At 45.6% G+C, this 23,599-nt stretch overlaps 1 long non-coding RNA gene across 1 annotated transcript in view; it reads left to right on the top strand.

The window, feature by feature from the left end:
• LOC141101471 (uncharacterized) overlaps nt 1-23,599 on the top strand; it is a 223,252-nt gene that overhangs the window by 172,737 nt on the left and 26,916 nt on the right. The gene's annotated exons all lie outside the window — the stretch shown is intronic.

The following is a 23,599-nucleotide window of genomic DNA, read 5'->3' as shown; positions in this document are numbered from 1 at the left end:
CCACTCCAGAGGCTAAGTCCTCTCGTCCCGCTACTGGGCATGTCCACGAGATGATCTCCCATTGGAGATCGGGAGTCACTTGCTCAGGTCCTTCTCCTGATCTGATTGGTCCATCTCAGAGATCTGGAAGGTCCCAACAGCGCACAGCTATAAAAGGCCCGCATGGCCGCACGGCCATGCGCTAGTATAGACTCTACTTGCTATATGTGTGAATGATGATGGATGCACGAACCTGCGAATGACTCATTAAGACTCCCCTCCCTCTGATATTACTTGTGTGGATAGGGACTTAGTCATAGAGTCAGCGCCAGTCAGTGGCACACTACAGGCCACAGTGCATATCATCACCTAACTAGCGTCCAACAGTGCGCCCCTCCTGGGCACTGTCGCATAGCGGCTGTGTAAGTTGCCGCGCTGCAGTCTGCAGCACCTGTGGGCATCCGCGGTAGCGACGCTGCACGCACGGTAGGTCTAGATGGACTCTGTCCCTCTGCCTTGGGCTCAGCTCCTGTGACCATATACCGTGCATGCATTTCTCTGAGACCTGTGAGTCCAACAGGCTCAGTACTTATGTTTATGTCTAAGGCGTCTCTGTGAAGTTAACAGAGTATGCTCAGTGCACACCGGGTGATGTTCAACCCGTGTGCGATATACCGCCATATTGTGTGCCTGCCATTATATAGCAGCAGTTTAACAACTCTGCACAGTGGACCCTGGGTGGCGAACGCACTTTCTATTACTTTATATTTAGTGCGTTCCGCCGTCCCTAACATTATACTAGCGCCAGTAATGGCAGATCAGCAGCAACTACTGCAGTACATTCGGCAGCTGGAGGGCAGGTTGGTGGCTCTTGAGAGTCCCACCTCAGCTGCGAAGGTTACTGCAGCTGCTGCACAGGCAGTCGCAGAAGCTGTCTCTCGTATGCCCACGCCTGCACAGACATTATCCCGTCTCCCGTTGCCCGACAAGTTTTTGGATGACAGCGCCACCTGTAGAGGTTTTGTGAGCCAGTGCTCTATTCAGCTTTAGCTACTGGCCGCACGGTTCCCTACAGAGTGGGCTAAGGTGGGGTTTATTGTCTCCCTCCTGTCAGGCAGGGCGTTAGAGTAGGCTACGCCATTGTGGGAACGTGATGACTCCGTGGTTCTGAGCGCTGCTCAATTTCTCACATCCTTAAAGCAGGTCTTTTTGGGACCATGGGTCACTCACACCTCTCTACAGCTATTAGCCCTAACACAGGAGTCCCTCTCGGTCAGCAATTATGCCATCCAATTCCTGACACTGGCTTCCGAGCTGGAGTGACCTGATAAGACACTCGTCCCTGTGTTTTAGAGAGGGTTAGCGGAGCATGTCAAGGATGCACTAGCAACCAGAGAGGTCCCCACAAGTCTGGAGGAGTTGATTGCCATTTCCGCCCGCATTGATCTCCGGTTTACGGAACGCGGGCTGGAGCGCGCGCAATCCAGACAAAGGGTTAAGTTGGCTCCCACCTTCTCCGAGCCGCTAGTTTCCCGCTCAGGAGCATATACCTTCTGAACCCAAGGAGGTGTCTCACGCTGGTCGCAAGCCGCGTCCTGTGCAAAGCTCCGCACGCTGTTACCAGTGCCAGCAGTTTGGTCACTTGGCTAACATGTGTCCACTGCGGTTTAAAAAACGATCATGTCCAGTGGTCGTAGGTGGGGGTCTATCTCATATGAAACCTCTCTCCCCCAAACTGGTATTCCAAGGGACCTTAGATAGCGGGGCTTCCACATGGGAGGTAGAGGTCACGGTGGATTCCGGGGCAGAAGGGAACTTTATGTCCTTGGCCTTCGCCCAAAAGCACGCTATTCCACTCTCCCAACCCTTGGCCATCAGGGTGGTTAATGGTGCACCTTTACCATCTCAGGTTACCCACCAGACAGCACCCCTAGGGCTCTCAATCTCACCATTCCACTGTGAGATTTTGTCCCTGTTCATTTTGCCAGATGGCATCGACCAGGTGCTTCTCGGAGTTCCCCTGCTCCGTTGCCATGCTCCTCATATCGATTGGGCTTCAGGGAGTATACTGGGTTGGAGCAAGGACTGTGAAGGAAGGTGCCTGAGAGGCAGTGTTCAAGTAGCCTCCACGGAAGTGCCCGCGGATCTCTCCGCACTTCCCAGACAATACCACCAGTACATGGACGTCTTCTCCAAAAAATCTGCGGAGACGCTTCCGCCGCACCGTCCTTACGATTGCCCGATAGAACTATTGCCAGGCATGGAACCTCCTAGAGGCTGCGTGTATCCTCTATCCCTCCCCGAGATGGAGGCTATATCTCAATATATCCGGGAGAACCTGGCAAGAGGTTTTATCAGAAAGTCAGTGTCGCCGGCTGGTGCAGGGTTCTTCTTCGTGCAGAAGAAGAGTGAAGAGTTACGTCGCTGCATTGACTACAGAGGTCTCAAAGCCATAACAGTTAAAAACAAGTACCCTCTTCCAATGATCTCGAAGTTATATGACAGGTTGCGAGGGGCCCAGATCTTTACAAAATTAGATCTACGGGGGGCGTACAACCTGATCCGCATTTGCGAAGGAGACAAGTGGAAGACAGCCACTAATACCGGGGATGGCCACTATGAATATCTGGTCATGCCCTTTGGCCTATGTAATGCACCTGCTGTCTTCCAGGATTTTGATAACGACATCTTCTGCAATATGCTCTCTACCTCGGTGGTGGTCTATCTGGATGACATCCTCATCTTTTCGCCAGATTTGACCTCCCACCGAAGAGACGTCTGCAGGGTCTTCGACCGTCTGCAGGCGAACTCTCTCTTTGCCAAGCTGGAGAAGTGCCAGTTTGAGCAGTAGTCCTTGCCGTTCCTGGGCTACATCAACTCGGCCCAGGGGTTGGCTATGGATCCTGCCAAATTGCTAGAGGTAATGGACTGGCAGGAGCCCCTTTCACTCAAAGTGGTGCAGCGCTTTTTGGGGTTCATCAACTATTACTACCAGTTCATTCCCCACTTCTCCACACTGGTAGCTCCTCTGGTTGCCCTCACTAAGAAAGGAGCTAATCCCAAGGCTTGGTCAGAACAGGTCTCCAAGGCCTTCTCGTCTCTGAAGACCTCTTTTGCCGGCGCTTCCATCTTACACCATCCCGATGTGGATAAACTTTTTATCCTAGAGGTGGATGCTTCTTCCGTCGGTGCAGGAGCAGTCCTTTTTCAGAAGGATGCTCAAGGTCGGAAGTATCCCTGCTTCTTCTCCTCAAAGACCTTCTCACCGGCGGAGAAGAACTACTCCATCGGGGACAGGGAGCTGCTGGCAATGAATTTGGCCTTTTCAGAGTGGAGACATCTCTTGGAGGGAGCCCGGTTTCCCTTCCAGGTGTATACGGACCATTAAAAACCTGGTCTATTTACAAACGGCCCAGCGCTTGAACTCTTGTCAAGCTAGGTGGTCGCTCTTCTTCTTCCACTTCGTCTTCACCTTGCACTATCTGTCTGGAGAGAAAAACGTCCATGCAGATGCTCTCTCCTGCTCGGTGGTTTCAGTGGAGGAAAAGGAGGCTGAGCCTCGGCTAATTCTCCCTACTGAGAGTTTCAGGACCGTGGCCCCAGTTGCTCTCGAGTCAGTGCCGCCGGGCAAGACCATTGTCCCTCCTCAGCTACGGTCGGAGGTTCTCGCGTGGGCACACGTGTCCAGGGTGGGTGGTCACTTCGGCAATAAGCGTACCACAGAACTCCTGGCAAGGACTTATTGGTGGCCGCACATTGCCAGGGACATGAAGGAATTCATACAGGCATGCGTCTCGTGTGCGTGGAAGAGGTCCTCTAGACAGAGGCAGGCTGGGTTACTGTATCCTCTGCCGGTGGCAGACAGACCTTGGGAGATGGTTGGCTTGAATTTTGTGGCTGGCCTGCCCAAGTCAGGTGGCAGTATGGTCATCTGGGTGGTCACTGACCATTTTTCTAAAATGGTGCATCTGGTGCCACTCGCGCGGCTGCCTTCTTCTCGTGGTCTTGCCACACTGTTCATAAAACATGTATTCCGTTTGCATGGCATGACGGACAAAATTGTTAGTGACCGAGGTCCCCAATTCGTGTCTCGGTTTTGGAGGGAGCTCTGCAGTCTACTCAGTATTGAGCTAAATCCTCTGCTTATCATCCCAAAACGAACGGGTTGGTTGAGAGAGCCAACAAAACTCTGGTCACGTACCTGCGACATTTTGTCTCTACCAAGCAGGATGACTGGACATCCTTGCTACCATGGGCTGAATTTGCCCTGAATAATGCAGTGGCTGACTCCACTGGTCAGACGCCGTTCCTTCTTAATTACGGCCAGCATCCATGCGTCCCTGTCCCTATGCCAGTGTCCTCCACTGATTCCTGGGTGGCAGACTGGGAAGTGGAGGCTCGTGACATTTGGGATCGCACCCAGGATGCTATTCGAGCCTCCAAAGAAAGAATGAGGGCGTCCGCCGACACACATCGGTGCCCCGCTCCAACCTTTTCCCCCGGCGACTTGGTGTGGCTCTCTGCTCGAAATATCAAGCTGCAGGGTGAGTCTACCAAGTTCGTGCCACGATACATCGGACCTTTTAAGGTTCTCGAGCGAATCAGCTCGGTGGTCTACCGCCTGGCTCTTCCACCACATACAGCCATCTCTGTGTCCCTTCACAAACCTGTTCACATGGCCCGGTTCTCCGAGTCATCTGCCAGGTCATCAGACTTGTCTTCAAATGAGTTTTTAGGTTAACTTCATTGTGGGATGCAGGATTGTGCGTGGCAAAAAATTTTATTTGGTGGACTGGAATGGTCATTGTTGTGAGTTCATTTTCACCTTCACCATTGAGGTCTGATGAACTCCCTCTTCTGGTGAAGGAAGGTAGTGAGGCTGATTACCAAGCACCTGGGTATGATGATGATGACTGGGTGACAGGAATTGCTGACTGGATATAAGGCAGCCGACGCCCTTCTGCCTTGCTGGTGATCTCTCTGAGGGATTCTCGGAGACCAGTCTGATTCCTGCTCCTCAAAAGCTAAGTTTTCTGCACTGCTTTTTGCATTTGTGTTTTGTTTTGTTTTGCCTTGATTTTCTGAATTTCTGCCATTCCCAGGTGAGTTGAGTTGAATTCTGTTTGCTCTGTCTTCAGAAAATACCTGAGTGCTGATATAGTCTTTTTGAAGCCTAGCATCTTCAGAGCCTTTTTCCCTATCAGCCTGTTTGCCCTTGTTTTGATAGGGTTTTTGGCGGATTGCAGACAGCAGCTTTCCTATCCTGTCCTATTTAGTTAGCTTGGGCCCCATCATTTGCTCAGCCTACCTTTCTATCTGTGTGAGTGTTTTTTCATCTTGCTTCACCGTCATTATATGTTGGGGGCTGCCTATTGCTTTGGGGTCTGCTCTGGGGCAGTTTAGATTTCCCTTTCTGTCTTTAGGCTATGTAGTTCTCCGGCTGTGATCGAGGGGTCTAGGGCAACGTAGGAACCCCCCACGGCTACTGATAGTTGTTGTTGATAGGTTCAGGGGTCTGCAATCCGATAGCTGCCAACTTCTCTGGTTTTCTGGACTTAGCTAGTATTTCTGTTTTTGCCTCCTACGGTGACTCATTCATAACAGGTCATGGTCCAGAGGCCCGGACCTGGGAGCCAGTGGAGAACATCCACGCTTCGCTCCTGATCGCGGCCTTTGAGCGTAGCGAGGCTCAGCGGGGGGGCCCTAGGAGGGGGTGTAATGTTAGGCATCGGGTTCCTGCAGCTGCACAGCGGTTATCCAGAGCCTTGCATCCGGTGGTCTCCCATTCTCCACTGACCGCTCAGGAGCCTGCACAGCAATCTCGGCATCCAAGACTCTCTGCTCAGACCAGTTCTGTAGGACTGGTTGTTGCTGCCACCTCTGGGTCAGCAATAGCAGTGCAGGCTGTCCTGCAGCAAGCCACTCCAGAAGCTAAGTCCTCTCGTCTCGCTACTGGGCATGCTCACGAGACGATCTCCCATTGGAGATCAGGAGTCTCGTGCGCAGGTCCTTCTCCTGATCTGATTGGTCCATCTCAGAGATCTGGAAGGTCCCGGCAGCGCATGGCTATAAAAGGCCCGCATGGCCGCTCGGCCATGCGCTAATATAGACTCTACTTGCTTCATGTGTGAATGATGATGGATGCATGAACCTGCGAATGACTCATTAAGACTCCCCTCCCTCTGATATTACTTGTGTGGATAGGGACTTAGTCATAGAGTCAGCGCCAGTCAGTGGCACACTACAGGCCACAGTGCATATCATCACCTAACTAGCGTCCGACAGTGCGCCCCTCCTGGGCACTGTCACACAGCGGCTGTGTCAGTCGCCGCACTGCAGTCTGCAGCACCTGTGGGCATCCGCGGTAGCGACGCCGCACGCACGGTAGGTCTAGATGGACTCTGTCCCTCTGCCTTGGGCTCAGCTCCTGTGACCATATACCGTGTGTGCATTTCTCTGAGACCTGTGAGTCCAACAGGCTCAGTACTTATGTTTATGTCTAAGGCGTCTCTGTGAAGTTAACAGAGTACGCCCAGTGCACACCAGGTGACGTTCAACCCGTGTGCGATATACCGCCATATTGTGCGTCTGCCATTATATAGCGGCAGTTTAACACCTCTGCACGGTGGACCCCGGGCGGCGAACGCACTTTCTATTATTTTATATTTAGTGCGTTCCGCCGTCCCTAACATATACCACTGCACATCCAGTGTAGAATCACCCATCCTGGTGGTATCTGGAGCCATCTAAAAAAAAACCTGAAAATCTTCATTAGGAACAGGTTTTTCATGAACGTGTGCAAAACCTCACTGTCTCCTGACTCATCAGTTCTATGCAGTCATGTTCATCCGTCATGTCAAAGTATTCTTCCTCACTTGCTAATACGGTCACCAATTCCCCCTTTTCTGAATCCACAGGCAGGAGGGTTCCTGGATTCAGCACGTTACACCTTTAGAGGGTGACATACTCAGGAATTAGTAGAGCACATTCAAGTCGAAGCTGTCTGGCCATATACTGGTGTTTTGGTTGAACTTGTACGAGTATGGAATGGATGCCATGTGGGGAATAAATTGTCAAAGGAAAAGTCAGCGTGATCTCACATGCCTTTCCTAGTAGTAGTGCAGCTGCTCCTACTGCACGGACACACGTAGGTGACCCTCTGATCACTGGGTCTAATTGTGCTTAGTAAGCTATTGGTCTCTGTTTTCCTCCATGTTGTTGTTTCAGTACTGCGGTAGCATGTCCTCCCTGCTCTGTGCAAAACAAGAAAAATGGCTGGTCATAGTTTGGAATGCCTAAGGCTGTGGCTGACACAATGAGCAGTTTGAGAGAATGGAAGGAATCAATTGCTTCTTGAGTGAGATCATAGGGGTCTGATGACAAACAGTCATAAAGTGGTTGCATCATTTGTGAAGCAGACAGTATCCAAGGCCTAGAGTAGGTCACCAAGCCTAGGAAAGTGCGTAGATGCTGATGTGTACCTGGGTAGAGGGAGATTTTGTATTGCCTGTTTCCTGTCTTCAGTCAGGTGTCTTGTATCTTTGGCAATACAATGTCCCAAAAATGTCACCTTTTGTTTGTAATACTGTAATTTGTCACGTGAGACCTTGCAACCCTTTTCTGCCAAAAAACATAGCAAGAAACCTGTAGCTTCCCTGCAGGACATCTGGTCCAGGCAGAACAGCAAGAGGTCATCCATGTACTTTAATAGTACAATCTGTGGATGAGGTGATTGCCACTACTCAAGGATCCCTGCCATCACTGCTGAATAGATGGCAGGGGATTTCTTCCCCCCTTGTGAGAGGACTGTCCAACAATATTGTTTATCTTTATGAGTAAAAGAAAAAAGATACTGACAGTCAGGATGCAGGGGTACAGAGAAAAATGCACCTGCTAAATCAATGACTGTGAAACATTTTGACATCACCAGGATCTGTGACAGATGTATATGGATCAGGGACGATTGAGGTCATACTCTCTGTAACATCATTAATAGCCCTTAAATCATGAACCTTTCTGTAAGTGTCAGCAAACCCTTGGGTCCTTTTTTCATAATGGGATACAAAGGGGTGTTGCAGGGGGGAAGATCTTTGCACCAGAACCCCTGCCTTATCATACTCTTTAATATCTCTGCTCGGGGCCATTGATTTGGCTAGGCTCAAGGGGTATTGCTTTAAACAAGGAGGAGTTTTTCCAATTCCAGCACCTCACTGTTTCTAGGTCCCTTGGTCCCCTATTACGTCTCCACTTTTTTCCTTGTGCTCCAGCATACATGACAGGTTGTCTTATCGTCCTTGTTTGCTCAACTACTTTAGCTACCTTAAGCCCCCCGTCACACACAGTGATCTTGCTAGCGAGATGGCTGCTGAGTCACAAGTTTTATGACGCAACAGCGATCTCACTAGCGAGATTGCTGTGTGTGACAGCTATCAGCGACCGGCCCCCCTGTCGGGTATCGCGGATCGTTGTTGAAATGTCTGGACATTTTTGGGGTCATTGGTCTTCCGCTGGCCAGCACGCATCGCTGCGTGTGACAGGCGGGAGACCAGCGACCAGCGAGCAGGAACTGGTAACCAAGGTACACATAGGGTTTTTAAAGGGAGCACGGCGCCTAGAAACCCGATGCGTACTTTAGTTACCAGCACGCTGATGCAGGGAACTGGTAACCAAGGTACACATCGGGTTTCTAAGTGCCGCGCGCCCCTTAGAAACCTGATGTGTACCTTGGTTACTAGCTCCCTGCATCAGCGCGCTGGTAACTAAGATACGCTGCGGGTAACTAAGCGACGTACGTCGCTTGTTACCCGCGTGTCGCTGGTCCTGATCACTGGTGAAGCTGCCTGTTTGACAGCTCACCAGTGATCATGTAGCGACACACCAGCGATCCTGACAAGGTGATATCATTGTTGGGATCGCTGGTGAGTCGCTATGTGTGACGGGGCCCCTAAGGAGGTCTTTCGGATCTACATATCTCCATTCAGGTCTGGCTGTCTGTACTGTGTCTCGTAAGTCTTTGTTCATACCGTCAATGAATGCATTCACCAGTATTCTAACATCAAGTGGGTTTATGCGACTATACCCCTTGTCTGCCCATTTCAGCTGTAACCATCCAAAGTACATCTATACACTCTCTCCTCTTTGCTGTGCCACGTTAGCCAGGAGTACAGACTGCTCTGATTGTTTCACTATAGCCCATTGTCTTAGTGACTCATAGTACGTCTCCGCAGACCGTGCAGATTTATCATCCATGCCCCAAGCTTGATTCTCTGCCACATCTGTGTGTGTCTTAATTATGTGTCCTAGTGCGTCACCTGCCTTTAAACTCACCAACCTCTCTAGGTCTGCCCAGGTACACTTATATGTCCGCTGTATTTCCTTTATGTGTCTGTAAAACAGGAATGGTTGGTTTTCAGGGTCAGGCAGCTGCTTCAGCAAAGCTAGCAGGTCAGAGGGGCTCCAGTGATAACACACCTGCATCTTTCTTACTCTAGTCACCCTTCTAGGTCCTGATGGGGTTGGTCGTCTGGTGTCTACTGTCAGCTTACGCCTCAAAGGTCAATGACCCCACTACCCACTACCTACACTATTATGTCAGCTTCTTATGTCACTGCATATTATCTTGTCTGGACAGGATTTAGCGCAACTCGCTTAGGTCAGTAGCACAGGTCACATAAGTAGCTATTCAGTCTGGGTTTGTCTGAGTCTGAAGTCGAACGTATGAAATATATATCTCATAGGAATCAGAAATAGTGCGAACATATAAATCCCTTAAAACGAATTATTTATTTAATACATTAAAAAACACCTATCCCAGTGAAAAAATGGTCAATGCCAAAATTAACCAGACCTAAGCTGGGATGCTACATAGCCCTACTATAAGGCTCACTGATACCTTCCTAGCCGTGGAGGTTGGCACCCTAAAGACGAGAGTTGGCGCCCCCACTCAACGTGGACTATCCCTCACTCCCCTACCAGTCCCTATTCAGACAGGAGGGAAAACAATGATCTGATAGTGCAGAAATGAAAATTCAGAATGCCCTAAGATCGAGCAAAACCTCAAACAATTGATATTATCCCAATCGAACCCCCACATAGGGGTACATTAACCGATAAATTGCTTGTCATGTGTAGGTATGCCCATCTGATATTATAGCAATGAACATTAGAGTTGCCTCAGGCTAAAGTAGGACCCCAGGATACTATAAACGATAAAAAATCTAATACCTCCACATCATGATCATATGTGACAAACTGATATGTCCAATGGACAGATAATACAAACTAACCCCTCTCAAGGGTATATTCTGAATCATAATATAATAAACAAAGTCACTTATCATGTGTAGGTCAACCCCGACGCGTTTCCCCGCCTGTAGCGGTTCATCAGGAGGAATCAATAAACGTCATATCCATATATAATACCCAGATGATGCATGATAGTACCGGTGGTCAAGAATGAGTGGATTTAAATAACCCCCATGATACAAAGCCACAATTCAGCCCCACCCATTATCAGGTGGGCAAATCACATATGAGAAGGTAGTGATAGCCCAAATATCTCCACATGATACCGTAAATAGTAGCCGCCCTCAGCGTCAAACCATCACAACCGCCTACGATACATAGCGGATGAATAGAGGCCCCACGTGTGCTCCAGGATGGCGCCAGCGTCCCACGTCATCAAAACGCCTCAGATATATAACAGGAAGATGAAGCCCCGGCGTGTGCTCCACACTGGAGCGCATCCAAAATGGCGCCGGGGACTTCCGGTTTGGGCGCATCCAAAATGGCGCCGAGACTTCCGGTTTGGGCGCATCCAAAATGACGCCGGGACTTCCGGTTTCGGCAGATTTAATTAAGCTCCAATACCAGCATTCATTTTACCCTCAGAGGGAGGAGCAAAGGGTATATGTATCAAATGGCGGGGCACAACGAAAAAGAGCAAATGGTCCAGAGTATTCAAAAGTATAGAGTTTCTGATTCTATCACTCATATATACTAGAATACCGCCAAGTGACTATTTATTAGGAAGACAATATTGGGGATGAAAAATTCTATATAAAGATAAACATCAGAAACAAATAATAAATATATACCGCTTTTCAATGCAGTGTATGCCTAAAAGGCATCCTCAGATATGCCCTTCAAAATAAAAAACCCCCATTAATCCAGAATACATATATATATTAGAGAACAGTCACCATATCAGGTATACTTTTTGTCCATTATATAAAGCAGGTATATGACATGCACTCATTCATCCCATCTGGGAAGAGGGACTGTAACCTGAAAATCCACTCACATTCTCTTCTCAGGATTATATTATCCAGGTTACCTCCCCTCACTTTCGGCTTTATTAGTTCAATCATAGTGAAGGAGATGTCGCTCACACAACCTTGATGTACTGAATTCATGTGTCTTGCGACCGGGGTATCTCTCTTATTTTTGATATCACCCAAATGCTCCCCCACCCTAACCCTGAATTCCCTAGTGGTCTTACCCACATAGTCCCTGGGACATGTGCACGTGGCTTTATAAACCAGACCTGTAGATCTACAATTGCCAAAATCTCTAATGTAGAAGGTTCTCCCATTATATGAGCTTGTAAAGGTCTTACATTGCAACATATATTTACACCTGGAGCAATTACCGCATTTAAAAAAACCAAGGGGTCTCCTATCTAACCATGTAGCCGCCCCTTTTGGCCTTTGATAGAAACTATGGACAAGCCTATCTCCAACAGACCTCCCCTTTCTATATGTAACACTTGGTTTCTGTGTTACAAGACCTCTCAAGTTGGGGTCAGCTAGTAAGATACCCCAATGTTTTTTAAGGACATGATATACTTTATCCGCCTGAGCATCATAAGTTCCAATAAGCCTTACAATATTTTCATTTATATCATTCCTAGGTCCTTTTTTCTGAAGCAAAGAATGTCTATCGCTTAGTAACGCCTCATGTTGCGGTCTGTCCAATATCTGTGGGGGGTACCCTCTCATCTTAAACCTATTATATAGGTCCTTAGATTGTCTTCTATAAGAATTTAAATCAGAGCAGTTCCTTCGGATCCTCAGGAACTGCCCCTTAGGGATCCCCTTCTTCAATGGCTCTGGGTGATGGCTTGTCCATCTCAAAAGATTATTAGTGGCGGTTGGCTTCCTATAAGTGCAAGTACTAATACCTCCATCAGCCATCTTAGTAATCGTCAAGTCAAGGAAATTAATGCTGTGCATATGACATTCATATGTAAATTTAAGTCCCACTGTGTTAACGTTAATAAGCTCGATGAAGCGGTCAAATTCAGCCTCTGGGCCAGACCAAAATATCAATATATCATCAATATATCTGGCCCAGAGGCTGAGGAATGGAATCCACCACTCATCCTCATCACCAAATATGACAGTCTCCTCCCACCAGCCCAGGAAGATATTTGCATAACTGGGGGCACAGGGGCTCCCCATTGCAGTCCCCCTGAGCTGGTGGAAGTATTTGGAGTCAAAAAGAAAATAATTCCTAGTAAGGACAAATTTCAGCAAATCCTTAATAAATAGGTTGTGTGCCCGACATTCTACTGCTCTAGTTTGCAGAAAATTAGTAACTGCTTCAAGTCCCCATCTATGTGGGATACAACTGTATAGTGCCTCCACATCAATGGATGCTAGCATGGTGTTTTCTTCAAGCGTAACCCCTTCAAGTATATTTAGTAGGTGCGATGTGTCACGTACATATGAGGGAAGTGCTGCCACAAACGGCCTTAGAATCCTATCCAAATAGACACCACTGTTCTGGGTCAAAGAGTCTATGCCTGAGACAATAGGTCGACCCTTTAATGGATCCAGCCCTTTGTGCACTTTTGGTAATGCATAAAACGTTGCAATCACAGGCGACTTAGGTAACAAAAACTGAAACTCATTATGCGATATTAGCTTATTAAGCCTTGCCTCATCCAAGATTATCAATAATTCTTTCTTATATTCCTCAGTCGGGTCGCCATGCAACACCTCATATGTATCATCAAGATTTAACAAAGAATAGCACATCGCACGATATTTGTCGTGATCCAACACCACCAGATTTCCACCTTTATCAGAGGCCTTAATTATTATATTAGCGTTCTTTTCCAGCCCTTCAAGGGCTATATTCTCAGCATGTGAAAGATTGAAAATGCCATCACGATTAACACAAGGAATTTTCCGTAAGTCATCCTCCACCATCTTAATAAATATATCAATACTTGTTACCTCCTTATTGGGTGGCATTCTGGTACTCCTATTTTTCAAGGTGGTGAACGGACCAACCCCCGGCTGCTGTTCATTCTCCCTAAGGAGGCTGGTCAGGGCATCAAGACCCTCCATGTCCTCTTCTGATAAACCAAGCCTGAGGCACTGTTCACGATCATGCTGCTTAAAAAAGAGTTTCCACTTAAGGTTACGACCAAACAAATTAAGATCCTTAACCCAATTGAAGCAGTTATATTTATTTGTCGGCACAAAATTGAGACCTTTCTGCAAAACAAGACATTCATCCCCAGACAGATTGTGTGATGACAGATTTATAATCTGACCCTGATCAATTATGGTCTTTTCCTCAGATCGTAGCCCACTGCAGGGCCTCTGTCCAAAAAAGATTGTGATGCAGATGAGGAGGGACCTAAGGACAGATGCTGTGCTCCCCTTCCCCTTCCCCTTTGCCTGTATTGATTTCTTGGTGGGCGCCATCTTGATCTACTCTGCCCTCCTCTTCCCTTAAAACCACTGGAATTCTCTGTACGTTCGGTGTCAGATGTATCAATATCTGATGAGGATACCTCTATTGAGTTACTAATCTGATACTCATATGCCCTGTTGTCTTTGAATTCAGCAAGATCACGTATAAACTGCGAGTGTTTTCGATCTTTAAGATTGGTTTGATACAGGGAAGATGTATATCTTTGTACCGTGTTAGCCAGTAGATAGAAAAATATTCAGGATTGAGAGTCCTCAGTAGTTGATACCTTATTAATGGCTAACTGAAAAGATGGTAACACATTGCAAGCTTTCGAGACTACTCAGGTCTCTTCATCAGGCTAGACTAATACAAAATCTGAAGAGTCACATATTTATGCACAATACAGCCTAGAAAAAAAGCAATAGATAAGACAAGTGACGTGAAGCAGAACTATCAATATGGGAGAGGGAGAAACATAAATATAAACATTGGACCAGTTCATAGATAAGGAGTCCGGATGTTTTATGGTCCTCTGATTGGGGTCTAGTTCTGTGTTGTGATGCCCCCACACGGTTTTAAAAGGAAATTCCTTAATTGATGTAAAAAGACATAAATCCATGCGACACATTCATTCCAGCACTGAGAGTGTCAAAGTTCGTCATAAATTTGTACTCCCAAACTCGTCTCTCTCTCTGAGAATTGAAGTTACCTTTCAATACCAGTAATTTCATATCCACGCTGCTGTGATCAGGGATACAGAAATGTTTTGCCACAGGTAGATCCATTCTTTTTTCTCTTATTGTGTGATGATGAGCATTCATCCTTGTTCTAAGCTTTTGCCCTGTCTCCCCCACATACATACCCCCAGTTGGACATTTAGTACAAATAATTAAGTACACCACATTAGATGTAATGCAGCTGAAAGTACCTGCGATCTTGTAGTCCTGATGTGAGTTGGGGATCTTTATCTTGTCCGTGGTCATTATAAATGGACAGGTTTTACATTTTTTCTGGTTGCAAGGAAAGGTTCCTGCAGTTGTTGTAGAGGACAGGGAGCTTCTGACAATGATGCTTCTTAAATTTGGGGGCTGCCTAAAACACAGCAGTGGGGGGTCTGGAAAAATGGATTTCAATCGGGCATCTTTTTGTAGTAAAGGTTGTAATTTCCGTGCAGCTCCCCTTAGCACCTCCAGATTTGGGTTGTAGGTGACTACTAGAGGCACTCGGTTATTTTCTTCTTTAGCTTTGTAATTTAGCAGGTGATTCCTTGACAATCTGGTGGCTCTTGTAATTTGGTTTTCAATTGTTCTTGGATGGTAACCTTGATTCAAAAAGGTCTTTTTGAGGCGACCAAGGTGTTTGTCTCTGTCCATGGGGTTGGAACATATACGATTGTATCTGATGGCTTGGCTATAGATAATAGAGTTCTTTATGTGTTTTGGATGGAAACTGTCCCATTTAAGGTATGTTGGACGGTCAATTGGCTTCTGATACAGGGATGTCTCTATTTCATTGTTTTTAGCTTAATGATGGTGTCCAAAAAATTAATCTCAGTACTGGAGTAGTTGAGTGTTAAATTGATGGTGGGATGAAATTGATTAAACTGTTCGTGGAACGTCTTTAGCTGTTGCTCAGACTCCGTCCAGATGATTAAAATATCATCAATGAAGCGGTAGTAGGCCAGGGGCCTGATGGGGCATGAGGACAAAAAGTCGCTTTCAAGCTTTGCCATGAAAAGATTTGCATACTGTGGAGCCATTTTACTTCCCATAGCTGTGCCAGTCTCCTGTAGATAGATCCTGTTGTCAAATTCAAAGTAATTGTGGGTGAGGATGAATTTTATAAGTTTCACCACAGCATCAGCATCAGTCCCTGTGTTTTCCATGAAGAATTTGCAGGCATTTAAACCATCTTGGTGTGGGATATTAGAGTACAAAGATTCCACATCCATGGTGGCCAGGATGGTTCCTTCTGGTAGAGGACCTATTGCTGCTAGTTTATTCAATAGGTCAGTTGTGTCCTGAATGTAGCTGGATGTATGCTTCACCAGTGGTTTAAGAATACCCTCACTGAGCAGGTATCTGGATGGGTAGAGGGTATTCTTAAACCACTGGTGAAGCATACATCCAGCTACATTCAGGACACAACTGACCTATTGAATAAACTAGCAGCAATAGGTCCTCTACCAGAAGGAACCATCCTGGCCACCATGGATGTGGAATCTTTGTACTCTAATATCCCACACCAAGATGGTTTAAATGCCTGCAAATTCTTCATGGAAAACACAGGGACTGATGCTGATGCTGTGGTGAAACTTATAAAATTCATCCTCACCCACAATTACTTTGAATTTGACAACAGGATCTATCTACAGGAGACTGGCACAGCTATGGGAAGTAAAATGGCTAAAGACGTTCCACGAACAGTTTAATCAATTTCATCCCACCATCAATTTAACACTCAACTACTCCAGTACTGAGATTAATTTTTTGGACACCATCATTAAGCTAAAAAACAATGAAATAGAGACATCCCTGTATCAGAAGCCAATCGACCGTCCAACATACCTTAAATGGGACAGTTTCCATCCAAAACACATAAAGAACTCTATTATCTATAGCCAAGCCATCAGATACAATCGTATATGTTCCAACCCCATGGACAGAGACAAACACCTTGGTCGCCTCAAAAAGACCTTTTTGAATCAAGGTTACCATCCAAGAACAATTGAAAACCAAATTACAAGAGCCACCAGATTGTCAAGGAATCACCTGCTAAATTACAAAGCTAAAGAAGAAAATAACCGAGTGCCTCTAGTAGTCACCTACAACCCAAATCTGGAGGTGCTAAGGGGAGCTGCACGGAAATTACAACCTTTACTACAAAAAGATGCCCGATTGAAATCCATTTTTCCAGACCCCCCACTGCTGTGTTTTAGGCAGCCCCCAAATTTAAGAAGCATCATTGTCAGAAGCTCCCTGTCCTCTACAACAACTGCAGGAACCTTTCCTTGCAACCAGAAAAAATGTAAAACCTGTCCATTTATAATGACCACGGACAAGATAAAGATCCCCAACTCACATCAGGACTACAAGATCGCAGGTACTTTCAGCTGCATTACATCTAATGTGGTGTACTTAATTATTTGTACTAAATGTCCAACTGGGGGTATGTATGTGGGGGAGACAGGGCAAAAGCTTAGAACAAGGATGAATGCTCATCGTCACACAATAAGAGAAAAAAGAATGGATCTACCTGTGGCAAAACATTTCTGTATCCCTGATCACAGCAGCGTGGATATGAAATTACTGGTATTGAAAGTAATATGCAAATTGCCTCTTCAGAAAGAAAGAGGACTTTTACTCTACAGCGCCACCTATTGGTAGTAGCGATCCTACAAGTCACAATCAACCCTTTAACGAGTCTTGTAGTATGACTTAGGATACAAGCCAAATCAGAATCTCAATTTGCAGACACGGTGTTTCGAGCTGTTGGCTCTCGTCAGTGCAAAGTATGAGATCTGATTTGGCAAGGTGAGAGGCTCTGGACTAGGGTCTAAGAAGTAAGGTTTCTCCTTGCGGAGAGTGACATGCCAGCTGTGGCTTGTCAAGGTATTGAAAGGTGACTATTTATTTTGAAGGGCATATCTGAGGATGCCTTTTAGGCATACACTGCATTGAAAAGCGGTATATATTTATTATTTGTTTCTGATGTTTATCTTTATATAGAACTTTTCATCCCCAATATTGTCTTCCTAATAAATAGTCTCTTGGCGGTATTCTAGTATATATGAGTGATAGAATCAGAAACTCTATACTTTTGAATACTCTGGACCATTTGCTCTTTTTTGTTGTGCCCCGCCATTTGATACATATACCCTTTGCTCCTCCCTCCCTCTGAGGGTAAAATGAATGCTGGTATTGGAGCTTAATTAAATCTGCCAAAACCGGAAGTCCCGGCGCCATTTTGGATGCGCCCAAACCGGAAGTCCCGGCGCCATATTGGATGCGCCCAAACCGGAAGTCTCGGCGCCATTTTGGATGCGCCCAAACCGGAAGTCCCCAGCGCCATTTTGGATGCGCTCCAGTGTGGAGCGCACGCCGGGGCTTCATCTTCCTGTTATATATCTGAGGCGTTTTGATGACGTGGGACGCTGACGCCATCCTGGAGCACACGTGGGGCCTCTATTCACCCGCTATGTATCGTAGGCGGTTGTGATGGTTTGACGCTGAGGGCGGCTACTATTTACGGTATCATGTGGAGATATTTGGGCTATCACTACCTTCTCATATGTGATTTGCCCACCTGATAATGGGTGGGGCTGAATTGTGGCTTTGTATCATGGGGGTTATTTAAATCCACTCATTCTTGACCACCGGTACTATCATGCATCATCTGGGTATTATATATGGATATGACGTTTATTGATTCCTCCTGATGAACCGCTACAGGCGGGGAAACGCGTCGGGGTTGACCTACACATGATAAGTGACTTTGTTTATTATATTATGATTCAGAATATACCCTTGAGAGGGGTTAGTTTGTATTATCTGTCCATTGGACATATCAGTTTGTCACATATGATCATGATGTGGAGGTATTAGATTTTTTATCGTTTATAGTATCCTGGGGTCCTACTTTAGCCTGAGGCAACTCTAATGTTCATTGCTATAATATCAGATGGGCATACCTACACATGACAAGCAATTTATCGGTTAATGTACCCCTATGTGGGGGTTCGATTGGGATAATATCAATTGTTTGAGGTTTTGCTCGAGCTTAGGGCATTCTGAATTTTCATTTCTGCACTATCAGATCATTGTTTTCCCTCCTGTCTGAATAGGGACTGGTAGGGGAGTGAGGGATAGTCCACGTTGAGTGGGGGCGCCAACTCTCGTCTTTAGGGTGCCAACCTCCACGGCTAGGAAGGTATCAGTGAGCCTTATAGTAGGGCTATGTAGCATCCCAGCTTAGGTCTGGTTAATTTTGGCATTGACCATTTTTTCACTGGGATAGGTGTTTTTTAATGTATTAAATAAATAATTCGTTTTAAGGGATTTATATGTTCGCACTTTGTCTGAGTCTGACCACAGTGTTTACAAGTCCATCTGTTTTGTCTGGGTCTCTGGTTAAACTTTGTCAATCAAAACATTCATAATACTCCTTACTTCCATACTGTTGCACATTCTCAAACATCATTTATTCACTTGCTATTTTCTTCCCTTGTCTGTGCCTTTTTGTACATCCAAACATTCACACTCTGGTATTTTTGCTTTTTTCAATATTGGTTCCACCTGTTTTACTGCTTCTTTTTTTCTCTGTCTTTTACAATCTGCATAGCTGTCTTGGATCCCATTGGGGGCACCGATTGTACACAGAAAAAGTTGCCCATGGCTTCAACTTTTTCTCGCGACAGCTCATCTTTATTCTGAAATGCCCCTATAGTGTGCCTGTGATGGCCAGTGGACACCGCTTCTTGAGGCACATTTGCCCCTCTCCTATATACTGACAAGCTCATTACCTTAGAGAGATCATTCTCCTCAATGCCTAAAGCACCATCGTCCTTTCTGATAGATGCCTATAAGCTCTACACAATCTATATACCACACGTAACTGAAGAAGGTCACATTGACCGAAACGTCTTTTTTCGTGTACTACAATAAACCGCCTTACAAATACCTTTAAGTTGAGTGCTAGGTTCATATTTGTTCCTATAGTGTGCCTGACCTTGTCTTACAGGCCACATGTAGCAAGTCAGAGAGAGCCTGCCAAGGTGTAGCGGGAAGGCTCCTTGCCTCTCACCCGGTAGACCTACAGGATGTAACGAGAAGGCTCTCTGCCTCTCACCCGTTAGATCAGCTGGCTAGAATAGGAATAGGCCTTTTTCCTTCCAGCCCAGCTCCATGGAACGGTGGAAGGCTGCTTCTACTTAGACAGCTCACCTCTGTTCTGAAATGCTCTTCTAGTGTGCCTGACCTTGTCTTACAGGCCACACATAGCAAGTCAGAGGGAGCCTGCCAAGGTGTATCCAGAAGGCTTCTTGCCCTCACCTCTCACCCACAACAAAAAAAAACCCGCTGACTAAACTAAGAAGGCCCAGGTGTGATAGGCCTCTAACCTACTTTATCAGCCATACAGTTGGCTACCTCCTTTGTTGATCCACAATTTGCTATAAATCAATCACACAACTAGAAGCAGGTTCAACCACATTAATGACCAATCACTTACAATTTCCTTCTAAATTAGGCACCATATTTTACTTTCAACTTCCAACTTCAACTTACAAAATTTCATTCCACTTTAATTAAGTACTGTTGCTTTAAAATGCACAAATCTCCTAGCGAGTATTACACCAAAGACAGAAATACAGAGAATTTTGAGCGCAGCTCCGTGAATCCTCCCATTAGACACTCAGCGGAGAGAAGAACGGAGAGGAGAGGAGAACCGCGCAGCCCTTTCATTCCCCCCTCCCATCAGAATTTTAGAAATGTTGTGTCCTTCACACAGTAACAGAATGCAGTAGTTCTTTAGAAATCAATTTCTACAAAACTCTCAAAATCACGGGATTTCAATGTAAGAGCAGGTAACTGTATAATGTGAGTAACCGAGCCTTGCCCTTTTCTGGCCAAATGCATCCAGGAAACTTTACAATGTAATGTCACATATAACACGAGCTATATCATTATTCAATTCATTCAGTCTCAGATATAGATTTGAAATATCTATAACGCACCTGTCCGGGATCTCCCACAAGAACTAGAAAGGTAACAATCTCTTGACACAAAATGATGTGTGATGAATCATTCATACGTGCTCATTCAGGGATTTTTTTCCCCTTCACTTTTCAGTGGTCATTTGATTTTACAAAGAGAAGATAACAAAAAATCCCTTATCTCAATCACTCTGCATAAAGGTACTGTCACACTTAGCAATGTACCAGCGATCCTGACCAGCGATATGACGCAGTCAGGATCACTGGTACATCGCTAAGTGGTCGCTAGTGAGCTGCCACACAGGCAGATCTCACCAGTGACATAGCAGGGGTCGGGGGTTGCTGCTTACCTGTTAGACGAGGCGATCCTGACGTCCTCCCGCCCGCGTCCACGCGTCGCTTGTCTCCACAGCAGGAAGCCCCAGCAGGAAGCTGATGACGAGAAATGGTCCTGGACGTTCTCGCGCGATCAGCGATAACCAGCGGGGGAGCAGTGGGAGGTAAGTATCAGACATAGGGATATCGCTAGCAATATCGCTATAACGTCACAAAAACCAGTGACGTTACAGCGATATTGCTAGCGATATCGCTTAGTGTGACAGGCCCTTAATTCAGCTCAAAGTGAGTTGAATAATGTCCTCTGTCACATACATACAAGGATTCACACAGCCTGCCTATTTTGCACTTTGAAATTAACACATCTTACAAAACTACAGCAGTATCCACTGACATTCTGAGAACACCAAAGCTAACTTCTTAAACAACAAGAACAACAAAAACCACAAAAACCACAGCCCTATACAGCCTCATATGATTTACTGCCAATCAAAAATGACCAAAATAACAACACTACACGGAGTATCCCAGCTCTGTGCTACACAGTACACAACCAGTTAGTATATTGACAGAACAGATTGTCAGATAATACAGATGACAATTATTATCTTATTACTCTATTATTCAACTCTCATATGGACATACTCACTGCTCACTGGTGATGTAGGTTCTGTTGAACCGTGTTGTACAGCCTTACCCAGAGATATGTAGAGATCCAGAGAGAGATTGCCAATGCAAAATCAATGTAAGAATAACATTTTCTCACCTGCTGCAGCTGCTGGATTTTGCATGTTCAACCTCCCAGGAAGCTCCCACATACGGCTTGCGAATAGGCTGGTTTCCACTGCCCCACGTTGGGCGCCAAACTGTCGTAGCTGTTTTTGTTCTGACCCAGAGTTAGATATGCTAGATCACCAGTGAGGCCAAATTAGGAGTTTACGCCCTTAATTTACAAGCGCTTGGAGACAAAAGAGACTGCACACGGGCCGTGGGCAAATCACTTTATCTGACGTAATGAAACACAAGGCAATCTTTTATACCATTTACAACAATATGTAATTCTATGGAACTCATGTGGCCCCCACCATCACCTCAGGGTCATACCTTGTTCATGGATTGTTTCCAGACTCCTAAGGGTTAAATGTGTTCTATGTACTTGTATGAGATACAGGTAGAATACCCCTGGGCTGCAGTTAGCTGTGACAGGGTTAACTAAAGTGGCCAAACCAGATGGGAGGGGGAACTGAGTGTTAAAACCAGAGGCAGGAAGTGACAGTCGGTGTATGCGAAGGCAGGAACGCATATGCAGCAGGAATAGTGGGCTGCTAGGGATAACATAAGCTCAATATTTGGGACAGCAGATTGACATAAATACCCTTAGTGTGATTCCATCTAATGGCCAAGGGCAACCTTGAGATGGACATCGGGGGCCAGGGGCACATTCAGCTTGTGAAGCTAGATGGAAAGATGGACTCAGACCACAAGGGGCAGAATGTATTACAATCTAGAAATGCTGCAAGAGGTGAGGAGGATCCCCAAAGGCTAGGAAAGCCAGAGAGGGGTGGATATGCCACCTATCCCGATATCTAGGGCTAAAGTTGTATCCGGTACTTTGTGGGTGCCAATGCAATGTGTTCAAAGAAGGTCCTAATTATCACAGGTCTTTGACAGGATTTATCTTCTCATATAAGCCAAGCAGACCTTTAGACCCCCCTGGTGCAGGTGTGTCTGCAATTCCAGCACCTACTATGCTTCTGGACAGGTGTGTTGCTTCTTGATGTGGTGAATTCAATGGAATATACTGTATATAAACACATGTAAGTCGTCATACAATATATCCTAACAGGGTGTTTAAAAATGGATTATCCAGTATCAAAAAAGCAAACTGCATTTTTCCAAACACTAGGCCCTTCATGTATATCAATAACAGGGTTTTGTCCTCTTGCCGTAGCTGTTTTCGTTCTGACCCAGAGTCAGATATGCTAGATCACTAGTGAGGCCAAATTAGGAGTTTACACCCTTAATTTACAAGCGCTTGGAGACAAAAGAGACTGCACACGGGCCGTGGGCAAATCACTTTATCTGACGCAATGAAACACAAGGCAATCTTTTATACCATTTAAAACAGTATGTAATTCTATGGAGCTCATGTCGCCCCCACCATCACCTCAGGGTCATACCTTTTTACAATGTACCCAGAACACGTTGTGGCTGACTATTGAGAACATATATGATAAGAAGCATATTTCCCTTGAAGAGGAGACAGGCAAAACTGCAGTGTCATAAGAATAAATGAAAGGAAAATGAAGAATTAAAGACAGGCATTTAAAGGCAAATCATTAACCCTTCTATATCACTCCCACAATTCTATATGTAATACTCTTCTCCAATGGTTGGGCTTTTGCATTATTGCTGGTGGAATTCTGTGGGTCTATATTTAGTTTAATTCTTTTGTGCTCTAACACAACCATCATTTTTTCATGCCATTGATTGATTTTTAATGAACTGTTATAATGTATTAATTGTGCCGTCAATTATTAACAAGATATTATTGTTTTAACTTAACTACAGTCATGGCCAAAAGTATTGACACCCCTGCAATTCTGTCAGATAATACTCAGTTTCTTCCTGAAAATGATTGCAAACACAAATTCTTTGGTATTATTATCTTCATTTAATTTGTCTTAAATGAAAAAACACAAAAAGAATTGTCTTAAAGCCAAATTGGATATAATTCCACACCAAACATAAAAAAAGAGGGTGGACAAAAGTATTGGCACTGTGCGAAAAATCATGTGATGCTTCTCTAATTTGTGTAATTAACAGCACCTGTAACTTACCTGTGGCACCTAACAGGTGTTGGCA

Source organism: Dendrobates tinctorius, unplaced genomic scaffold (assembly GCF_039654945.1).
Source record: "Dendrobates tinctorius isolate UK_male_01 unplaced genomic scaffold, ASM3965494v1 ptg000117l, whole genome shotgun sequence".
NCBI lineage: Eukaryota > Metazoa > Chordata > Amphibia > Anura > Dendrobatidae > Dendrobates > Dendrobates tinctorius.
Note: the sequence above shows the minus strand (reverse complement) of the source record. Positions and strands in the feature narration are given on the sequence as shown.